Raw genomic sequence first — 11,691 nt, forward strand, 5'->3', positions numbered from 1 at the left:
CATATGAAACCCGGGAATTCCAGGGTGCTGTTCCCAACCTCCGTTATACTCCGCACTTGCATGTAGAGTGACATTCAATATCACCTCCTTTATTCACCATTCATCCTTTCTCCAGTGTGGTCTGGGAACTCCCATAGTATTAGAACAGTCTATTGTCATTCAGCATGATAGTCCAAGTGCAGGAAACTCCTCCAAAAATCAAGATACCCAGTCATGTTTTCGGAGAGAGGATTGATTTAACATATATTATTACAATTATTTTGCTGCTATTTGAACTACAAATACAAAAAACTGCAGGGAAAGTTCAGAGTTCTTTGAGGAGGGATAATAAAATTTCAGGCTATCACACTCATACCAACAGCACTGGAGCTACTTCAAACCAGACAGAGGAGAAGGTAATTTACCTGGAGGTCACTGCAGCTTATTCTTTAACAGGAAATTATAAGACAACATTTTAGTCAGCCTCAGCAATTTGCCCATTAGCATGACCACCTTCCTTGTGGTTCTCTCCTTGATTGTGGAAACAGATGGGGGCTTATACAGACCTTTTGTTTCTCAGCATGCCTTCTCCCAGATTAGGAGCAGTTATTTCTGCCATAATAACTGCATGCCCTCCCCTGTTCTATTCTCCTGGTTCTGTGGGAGAAAAAGTGGCTGGCACAGAGAGGACCTCTAGTCCACCTTGCTCACAGAGCTTTGGGTTCTAAAAACAGGATTATCAGAATGGTCTTCTTTATAAACACCAGCCTGCTTCCCTGAGATCACCTACTTCTTCTCAGTAATCACCTGTCATTCAGATATTTTAAAGGTGACCCTGGACTGGGACACAGTTGGTCTACATGAGTTGTCTCAAAAGCTTTAAATGACCTGTATACCCCATTCAGTCGCTCAGAAAGTCATGGAGAGCATACAGTGTCATAAAACTTTTGATATTTTAGTCATTATTGCTGACTAAAGGAATGGCCTGACTACCATTAAATCAATAGGGCTTTTGGCACTGACACTAGATGGAATCTAATTAGACCTTCATTGTTGTGCAAGTAGTGTATGTCTATCTACACTGGTTTTGGTCCAGTAGCTTTGAGGAAAGTGGTGTGGACCAAAATTATGGACATCTTGAAGTTGCCATTATGACTTGAATTTTCCCTGCAACAACTATGATGTCCTATCTGCATCTTATTTGCTAGTTTCATAAGATGCCTATTCCCTCCATCCCTCCACGCCATCCTCAACTCTGCTAGGTAGGTTTTTCATGGGCTCTATATGTTTCCTGTTGTTCACAGTGGCCTATTCTAGGGCCCAGAGAGTTTCTAAGTCAACCAGCGATACAGAAAAATACAAAATAAAATTATCCAATCAGTGCTAAATATGTCTAGTGTTTATAGTGCAATGTGTTGTCATTTTGTCAGAAATACTATCTAAAAATGTTATATTTAACAAAAACACAGAAGGGTCAATTAAGCAAAATTTTTCTTTTTTCATTCAGCCTCATTAAAAAAAGATATTCACTGACACTTTAAATCAGAACATTTAAAAAAAAAGAAATGGATTTTACTAAAAATAACAACATGATTTTCATTAGGATTCAAAGTATACAACTATAAAAGCCTGGGAGACTGTCCATTGTGTTGTTTTTCCTTTCAAATAAAGGAAGACGGTGACCTGGAATCAGAACTTAGCAGTACAAGATACATTTTCATTCAGAAAATAAACTCATTGTTGAGCAATCAAGGCGGAGGATTTTACAGCTCACAATCACTTTCATTGCTTTTCGAAACCAAGGATAAAAGAGAGAGTAAATCAAAGGATTAATGCTGAGTTAGAATAAGCAAACCAAACCACAATGTGAATGACAAGGGGTGGAGTTATGAAGTTGAGGAAAGCATTAATTATTACAGTTATAAAAAGAGGTGACCAGAATAACAAGAAAGCAAACACAGGTACACCCAGGGTTTTAGCAGCTTTCCTCTCTCTTCTGCTAACTCTGTTATTGAAATCAGACAACTGGGTTGTGTTGCTCATAATCTCTATCATTCTAGCTTGTCGTTTAGCCACAGCAACGATCTTGCTGTAAAGTGCTATTGCTGTCAAGAAAGGTGTCATAAACGGATAGTTAAGAGTTAATAGAACAGAAGTACTTCATGTCTCTTTTGCCTGTAAAGGGTTAACAAAATCAGTGAGCCTGGCTGTCACCTGACCACAGAACCAATCAGGGGACAGGATACTTTCAAATCTTGAGGGAGGGAAGTTTTTGTGTGTGCTGTAGTTTTTGGTTATTGTTCTTTCTGGGTTCTGAGAGTGACCAGATGTGCAACCAGGTTTCTCTCCAATCTCCCTTATACAGGTTCTTATAGATTCAAAATAGTAAGTACTAGGTGATAAGGTGAGTTAGGCTTATATTTGTTTTCTTTATTTGCAAATGTGTATTTGGCTGGGAGGAGTTCAAATGTGTATTTGGCTGGAAGGAGTTCAAATTTGTATTTTGCTGAAAGGATTTTAATTTGTACTTGTATACTTAGGCTGGGAGGGTATTCCCAGTGTCTATAGCTGAAAGACCCTGTAACATATTCCATCTTAAATTTACAAAGATAATTTTTACTGTTTTTCTTTCTTTAATTAAAAGCTTTTCTTGTCTAAGAACCTGATTGTTTTTTTATTCTGGTGAGACCCCAGGGGACTGGGTCTGGATCCACCAGGGAATTGGTGGGGAGAAAGGAGGGAAGGGGGAGAGAAAGGTTAATTTCTCTCTGTGTTAGGATTACTTTCTCTCTCTCAGGGAGAGTCTGGGAGGGGGAGAGAGAAGGAGGGGGGAAGGTGGATTTTCCTCTCTGTTGTAAGATTTAAGGAGTTTGAATCACAGTGATCTTCCAGGATAACCCAGGGAGGGGAAGCCTGGGAGAGGCAATGGTGAGGGAAAGAGTTTACTTTCCTTGTGTTAAGATCCAGAGGGTCTGGGTCTTGGGATTCCCCGGGCAAGGTTTTGGGGGGACCAGAGTGTACCAGGCACTGGAATTCCTGGTTGGTGGCAGCGCTACAAGTACTAAGCTGGTAATTGAGCTTAGAGGAATTCATGCTGGTACCCCATCTTTTGGACACTAAGGTTCAAAGTGGGGAATTATACCATGACAAAAGGTATGAAATAAAGGAGAGAGGATACAACCACCTGTGTTTTATTTAAGATAAGCTGACACGTCCCTTTACATGAGAGACCATTAACTAATTCTTGTAGCCCTTCTTCATTAGCCCCAGTGAAGACAACAAAAACACTGTATACTAATGAAAATGTCCAGGCAACACCTATGAACATGCCTGAAACAGGCACTGTGAACTTAACTAGATAAATTAAAGGGTTGTTGACAGCAACATATTAATCAACAGAGATGAAACACAAGTGAAATATTGATGCAAGGCATAAAGATACATTTAAACAACAGTGCAATCTATACAATATTTCCCCAAAATACCAACATGTTTCAACAGATTTTACAGTGCTAAAGGGTAGCACAATCAGACCCAAACCAAAGTCAGCACATGCCAAAGAGGCGATCAAAAAAATTGTAGGAGAGTGAAGCTGCTTGAAATGAGCAATTGAAATAATTACCAGTAGGTTTCCAGCCACAGTGAGAATCGTCAGCAAACCAAGCACAATATACAAAGTTACTCGGAGTCCAGAAGACAATGGTGTTTTATAGCAAGATTCATTCATGTTTTCAAAGCAGTATTGCAAATCTTTCTTTTCAAAAAAAGTGGAATTCATTATTTCCCTCAAAGTCTTATTTTTGAATTCCTGAACTGATGTTTATGATCTAGGAAAGGGAGAATATGCTCCTGTTTCCAACTTCTCCTGAAAAAAATAAATAGACATGTTAACAGAATAACTCCACAAACTTATTTTGATCACAGAAATCAAGATAAATTCAGAAAGTTTAAAAAATTATAAAATGTAAGATCTCAGTAGCAGCAGCAGATTTTCCTAGTGATTTAAAATAAGAAAAAAGAAATTATTGTGGTTATTGTGTTTGGATTTAATAGTAGGAGTCATTCTTACTTGATTTTTGCCTGCTAATGCCTCATCTTCTGAGAAACTCCCTTTCATAAATTGATGTGAACTGAGGTATGAAGAGAACACTGAAAAAGGCTTGCAATTTATATTAGTGTTTTCTCCCAAGTTCTTGTGTCAGAGTTAATGACAAAGCCTGTTCACTCTTTTCCCAAAGCAAAAACAATAAATCTGAATTAGACTCACTGATCTTTCCAAATAATGAAACCCCTGTGACCGAGGATGGGAACACTACAGTTGAAAATGAGGTGTAAAAAATGTTGTTAAATTGTTTGTGTGGAAAAATAATGATTTACTATCACACTTTCCAGTATCTCTGGAATATCTGGCAGAAAACAGGAAATTTCCTTTCCACCCATATTTAACTTGGGACTGATCTATACTAGAAAATTAGGTCAGTATAAGGCATTGCTCAGATGTGTAAAAAATCCACACCTCGAGCGGCATAGTTAATCCAACCTAAATCCCCATATAGACAGCACTAGGGTGACAGAAGAATTTTTCCATTGGCCTATCACCACCTCTCCTACGCTGATGTGAGCACCCCTTTCATCGATGTAGGTAGGGTTTACAGCTAAGAGCTATGATGCTGTAGTGTTTTAAGAGTAGACAAGTCCTCAGTCTCATGCCAGTCTTCAGCCCTCATCCTGAAAACACTTACATACATATGAAGCTTTACTTACATAAGTAGCCCCACTAAGTTTAACAGTCCTACTATCTACAAGCCCAGTAAACTCTCATGGCCTTTTTAGTAACAATATTTAGGACTATATCCTCCACTCCCTTACACCAGTTTTATGACAGATAGTAGCGTAATGCCATTGCATAAAATTGGTGTGACAATGTACAGAATTAGGCCCTTAGATTCTCATATGTGTCATTACCAGTAATGATTGGAGCTTCTCAACCAGACCCTGCTACTTCTGTCTCTCCAGATATGTGAATGATTAGGTGGCATCTGATCTATCTGAATCTTTACACATTTATTTTCACTGTTACCAGAGCAAGGAGTTTCTTTAGCTTTCCTGTAATCAAGTTTCTCTTGATCCAGCCACACAATAAACATTAAAGAATACAGCTTGTTCTGGAAGGCACTATATAAAAATATTGGATTACACTCAAGAGCCTGGATTTTTTTCAGGCATGTATTTCAATGGTCAAAAGAAGTTTTTTACTGTTAACATATCAACACAATATTGCAGCCCATTCTTCCAACACAATCAGCAACTCTTTGCCAATGAGCTTCCCAGTCAATGAGAAATCAGGATGCAAAATCTGGGTATACTCTAAGTGTAATTTACTTTATTATAGGTGGTGCAGGTAGTGACATCTGTATTAACGTTGCCTGATGCTTCCTATTATAAGACCCCTCTCCAGTTGCTTATAATTTTGCTAAAATAACAGTTTGGGCTGAAATTTTCCATGCTTCTGGCTTAAACTGACTGACTGATTGATTGATTGGTGATTGATTGATTGATTGATTGATTGGAAAATGTCAGCAAAAATGGTTCTGCTGTTTTTCAGAGTAAATTAGGGGAAAATATGTTGTTTTGTCCATGTTAAAAAAAATTGTTAACTGTTTCATTGAGAAATTCTAGCACCTTCATGTTTTGAGCAGGAACTTGAAATCTGGCAGTGGGTGGAGCAATGTCCTTTTGCCATGAAAATCCACATAATTTGGCCAAGTTACAAGCCTTTGAACATCTCAGTTCACGCATATTCAGTAGAGAGTGGTTAGTTTGGCAGTTAACTTCTGAAGATTCCATCTGCACTGGGCTATTTGCTGACCAGACTTCATTTGTGATATTCCCAAAGAATGATCGAGCATGCTCAGGCTCAGTGCTGTAAGGGCTCAGCAGCACTTCCCCAAAAATTGTTCCTCACAGCTGCCAGAAGCAGCTGTGGCACAAGACACAGGAACCGAGAGCAGGGAAACTTCCTTTCATGTATTCTCAATGGTCCCCATGCTGATGCCTAGAGAGCAATGAGGAGAAGCAGGAAGGAAGGTACCTGACTAGAGAAGTAGATTCCATTCCTGCCTCTACCACAGAGTTCTTATGTGACACTGGGCAAATCACTTAAACCAAACTTTTCACACTAACTGTGTGGTCCTCTTTTTCTGGGTGCCCAACTTTAGAAACTCAAGTCTGATTTGCAGTAGTGCTGTTAACTCACAGCAGTGGTTATCTTCAGTGAGAGCTCTGGTCTGAACAAAGAAATGCTATAAAATGCTAAGTTCTCTGCAAACTCAGGCCACAGGCATGCCAGATAGAATACAGGTTGGAGTATTCAAAGATAGATAGGTAGAGTTTTGTGCACATTATCAGTACACGATTTGAGGACTTCAATAACTCAGACATAGGTTAGAGGTTTGTTACAGGAGTGGATGGGTGAGATTCTGTGGCTTGCATTGTGCAGGTCAGACTAGATGACTATAATGGTCCCTTCTGACCTTAAGTCTATGAATCTATGAATTTATCTACCATATAGGCAGCATTTATGCCAAACACTATACTTTACTCCTTTCTCCCAATCTGAGCAAAATGTGTATAGGACAGCAAAAGGCCTAGGAACCGCTTATGTTCTCAAAATAGGGTATAAAGTGGACCTTAAATAGTATAGGAGCCTTATAGTCCCAGTTTTTATCTTTTTTGTAACAATTCGCTCCTGGTTTTTGTCAGAGTAGACAAACAATATGAATGTCAATACTGTTATACTGAGCAAAAGAGAAAGGAGTGTGAACTCTAGCAAGTCAGGTGTAAAATTACAATTAGTCAGGCTAAAAAGAATTTGAAGAGCAATGAGCAAAAGACCCAAAACTAACTGCAATTTTTCTTGAGTACATCGGAAGCAGGAAGCCTTCCAAACAATCAGTGGGGCCACTGGACAATCAAGGTCCTAAAGGAGAACTCAAGGAAGACAAGGCCATTGTGGAGAAGCTACATGAAATCTTTGCATCAGTTTTCACTGTGGAGGATGTGAGGGAGATTCTCACACCTGAGCCATTCTTTTTAGGTGACAAATTTGAGGAATTCTCCCAGATTGAGGTGTCAGTAGAGGAGGTTTTGGAACAAACTGATAAATTAAACAGTAATATGTTGCCAGGACCAGACGGTAGTCACCCAAGAATTCTGAAGGAACTCAAATATGAAATTGCAAAGCTACTAACTGTAGCATGTAACCTACTATTTAAATCAGTGTCTGTGCCAGATAACTGGAGGATAGCTAATGTGACGCCAATTGTTTTAAAAGGCACTGGAGGCAATCCTGGCAATTACAGGCCTGTAAGTCTAACTTAAGTACCAGGAAAATTGGTTGAAACTATAATAAACAACAGAATTATCAGACATATAGATGACCTCAGTTTTCTGGGGAAGAGGCAACATGGCTTTTGTAAAGGGAAATCATGCCTCACCAACTTATTAGAATTCTTTGAGGGGGTCAGCAAACATGTGGACGAATGGATCCATTGAATATAGTGTACTTGGATGTTCAGAAAGCCTTTGACAAGGTCACACATAAAAGGCTCTTAAGCAAAATAAGCATTCATGGAATAAAAGAGAAGGTCCTCTCTTGTATCAGTAAATGGTTAAAAGACAAGAGACAAAGGGTAAGAATAAATGGTCAGTTTTCACAATGGACAGAGATAAGTAATGAGGTCCCCCAAAGATCTGTAGTGGAACCAGTGGTGTTCACCATAGTTAAAAATTATCTGGAAAAAGAGATAAAAAGTAAGGTGGCAAAGTTTGCAGACAATACAAAACTACTCAAGATAGTTATGTCTAAAGCTGACTGTGAAGAGATACAAAGGACTCTCACAGAACTGAGCAAGAAAATGCCAGATGAAATGCAGTGTTGATAAATGCAAAGTAATGAACATTGGGAAACAATCCCAACAGTACATATAAAATGGTGGGTCTATATTAGCAGTTACCAGGCAAGAAAGAGATCTTGGAGTCACCCTGGATAGTTCTCTGAGAACATCTGCTCAATGTGCAGCAGCAGTCAAAAAAACTGACAGAATGCTAGGAACCATTAGGAAAGGGATAGATAATAAGAGAAAATATCATAATGCCACTATAAAAATCCATAGTATACCCACACCTCGAATAATGTGTGCAGTTCTAGTCACCTCATCTCAAAAAGATAGATTAGAATTGGAAAATGTACAGTGAACAGCAACAAAAATGATTAGGGTATGGAACAGCTTCCGTATGAGGAATGATTGAAAAGAGTGGGAACATTCAGTTTAGAAAGGAGACAACTAAGGGGGGATATGATAGAAATCTTTAAAATCATGACTGGTGTGGAAAAAGTGAATTGGAACGTGTTATGCATTACTTCATATAACACAAGAAACAGAAGTTACCTGATTAAATTAACAGGCAGCTGGTTTAAAACAAACAAAGGGAAGTACTTCTTCACACAACACATAGTCAATCTGTGGAACTTCTTCTCAGAGAATGTTGTAAAGGCCAAAAGTATAACTATGTTCAAAAAAGAACTAAATAAGTTCATGGAGGATAGGTCCATCAATAGCTATTAGCTAAGATGGTCAGGGATGCGACCCAATACTCTGAGTGTCCTTGAGCCTTTGATTGCCAGAAGCTGGGACTGGAGAACAGAGGATGGATCACTCAATAAGTAGCCTGTTCTGTTCATTCCCTCTGAAGCATCTGGCATCAGCTACTGTCAGAAGATAGGATATTGGGCTAGATGGACCATTGGTCTGACCCAGTATGGCCATTCTTAAGTAGTTTACTAATGTAAAGGAAACTCATGCAATGGTGACATGAGTAGGTACAGTGCTAACTCAAGACTATTTTTTCTTTAACAATGTTTATTCTCAGCACATAAGACTTTGGCTTGGACTTGTAACATTTTGGAATGGCTTTCTGAAATACTGAGTTTTGTCTCAGTCATTTCAAACAAACCTATCTCTACTTGGAACACTGAAGCATAGGCCCCAAACTTATAAACACATATGCATATGAGTAATAACAATGAGGAGCATGGGCACAGGAACAGAAGAGGGCCTGGGCACAGATCTGATTGGGCTTCACCTACTGGTGGCTGAGCCAGCTGTGAGGTGACCCAGCCACTGGACTGTCGCCAGGTATTTTAAGCCCCTCAGAATCTGAACAGGGTCCAGTCACTGCCCCTGTCTTGGGGTTTCTAGGCACACTCTTGGGGTGAAGACTCTTGGGAAGTCATGGGAGCAGTCTGTTTAGCAGCTCCTCCTGAGAATTGTGACCACATAACCCAGCTGCCTAGCACCTGGGCTTTGTACTGACTCCTCAGGTTCCTCTGTGGCTTAAAACACACCCTGTCTCAGAACTCCACTCAAAACTGTGAGCCTTATGAGCTACCAGGGCCACCCAGAGGATCCAAGGGGCCTGGGGCAAAGCGGGGAAGCTGCGGCGCTTGTACTCACCTGGCGGCGGTCCGGGTCTTCAGCAACATTTCGGAGGCAGAGGGCCTTTCAGTAACTCTGTGTCTTCGGCAGCACTGAATGGCCCTCTGCTACCAAAATGTCGCCGAAGACCTGGAGCAACTGAAGGGCCCCCCGCCGCTGAAATGCCGTCGAAGACCCGGAGCGACTGAAGGACCCCCCGCCACCAAAATGTTGCCAAAGACCCGGACTGCCGCCGGGCCAGGGCTCGTGGGGCCCCTGTAGGGCCCAGGGCCTGAAGCAAATTGCCCCACATGCCCCCACCTCTGGGCAGCCCTGTGGGTTACCTCCTCAAAGGGTCATATGGTAGGTATAGCATATAACACAAAAGCACCTTTTACAGAATTCTAATATATTATTGCTCTTTATTTAAGCACAAAAAATACAGATTACAGATCATATAGAAAACAACAAACATCCTGAACACAGTGCCCCTCACTCTAGCTCACCCGTCCTTTGGAAGTCCTTAGGGGACCAGTATTCAGGTAGACAGAGTTCATCCCCACATACACACACTCTTCTCACAGGCTCTTGCAGTAGTTTTCCTCATCCTGAGCTTGTGAAAATGGCCAACGAGTCCCAAAAAAAGCAGCTTCTGCCCTTTTATAATCTTCCAGTCCCTCAGACATGTGACTCCCTGGTCAGCTTTAACAGATGACCTTAGGATTATACCAAGTAACTTTGTTATCAGGTAACTTCTCCCCTGACAAACAGTTCTCCAGGGTAGAAGCCAGTCTTTTGTCTAGGGTGTTTTCTTTTTGAATAGAAGACCATCACTATTATTAGGCCTTTGCCACTACACTTGTTGCAAATTCAGTCCAACACATGTAGGTGAAAGGACAACAAAGAACACTAAAGGCTGCACCTTCAAAATGCATTTTGCAGTGTGGTAAAGATTCATACAGAGATCTCATAATCTCACACACATTAGAGATTATGGAGATACTGGAGTATTGTGTCCAGTTCTGGGCACCGCATTTCAAGAAAGATGTGGAGAAATTGGAGAGGGTCCAGAGAAGAGCAACAAGAATGATTGAAGGTCTTGAGAACATGACCTATGAAGGAAGGCTGAAACAATTGGGTTTGTTTAGTTTGGAAAAGAGAAGACTGAGAGGGGACATGATAGCAGTTTTCAGTTATCTAAAAGGGTGTTGTCAGGAGGAGGGAGAAAACTTGTTCACCTTAGCCTCTAATGATAGAACAAAAAGCAATGGGCTTAAACTGCAGCAAGGGAGATTTAGGTTGGACATTAGGAAAAAGTTCCTAACTGTCAGGGTAGTTAAACACTGGAATAAATTGCCTAGGGAGGTTGTGGAATCTCCATCTCTGGAGATATTTAAGAGTAGGTTAGATAAATGTCTATCAGGGATGGTCTAGACAGTATTTGGTCCTGCGATGAGGGCAGGGGACTGGACTCGATGACCTCTCGAGTCCCTTCCAGTCCTTGACTCTATGAATCTATGAATCTATGAAAGATACAGCAATGTCCTGCAAAATCCTTGAAAAACCTTACTGAATTAAGTTTAAGTATCTTTGGGATCCATTGTGTTAAATTAATAGTTTATATATAATTTTGGGCCAGGATCGTATGTAACCTCTCTAGTTGGTCTGGATGATCAAGAGGCTATATTTGACAATGTGCATGACAAAAATGGACTTTGGGGACAATATGTGTGAAGTGAACTTCCTGGGATATACAGGAGAGGTGTATGCAAATTCCCCACCTCTGGTTATGCAACAACCCAGCCTTTTGAAGCTATGTCCTGAGGAATGAGCCATTGTCTGCTGATCATATAAGGCCAACCTCAAAGACCAAAGCTATATAAAGGAAAGACTGAACTATTCATGGTTGTTCTGGTTCTAAATCTGAGATAGTTATGAAATAGCAGGCACAGGGGAAAACCCTAGTTGTGGGTTTTGAAGGACTGATCCCAAGGATGGAGTTGGAGTGTCCTTTAGGACGCTTTTTAGAGCGCATTAAACTTTCATTGTTTTTAATATGTTTTCTCGGTAATACTTCCACCTTAAGACTAAAGTGCTTGTTTATAAATACCTATGTGGTAACTTGTAACAGCTGGCAATTACAGCTGTTCAAAGCCTTCAGAGAGACAGAAAAGCACAGATGCTGGCCTATTTAGGCAGCCTGGCTTGCTGGGGATATCATAGTGTAAGCAGGGAA

At 40.4% G+C, this 11,691-nt stretch overlaps 1 pseudogene; it reads right to left on the reverse strand.

The window, feature by feature from the left end:
- Positions 1 to 1,696: 1,696 nt before the first annotated feature.
- LOC127049239 (trace amine-associated receptor 9-like) lies at positions 1,697 to 3,757 on the reverse strand (annotated as a pseudogene).
- Positions 3,758 to 11,691: the final 7,934 nt, after the last annotated feature.

Source organism: Gopherus flavomarginatus, chromosome 4 (genome assembly GCF_025201925.1).
Source record: "Gopherus flavomarginatus isolate rGopFla2 chromosome 4, rGopFla2.mat.asm, whole genome shotgun sequence".
In the NCBI taxonomy this organism is placed as follows: Eukaryota; Metazoa; Chordata; order Testudines; family Testudinidae; genus Gopherus; species Gopherus flavomarginatus.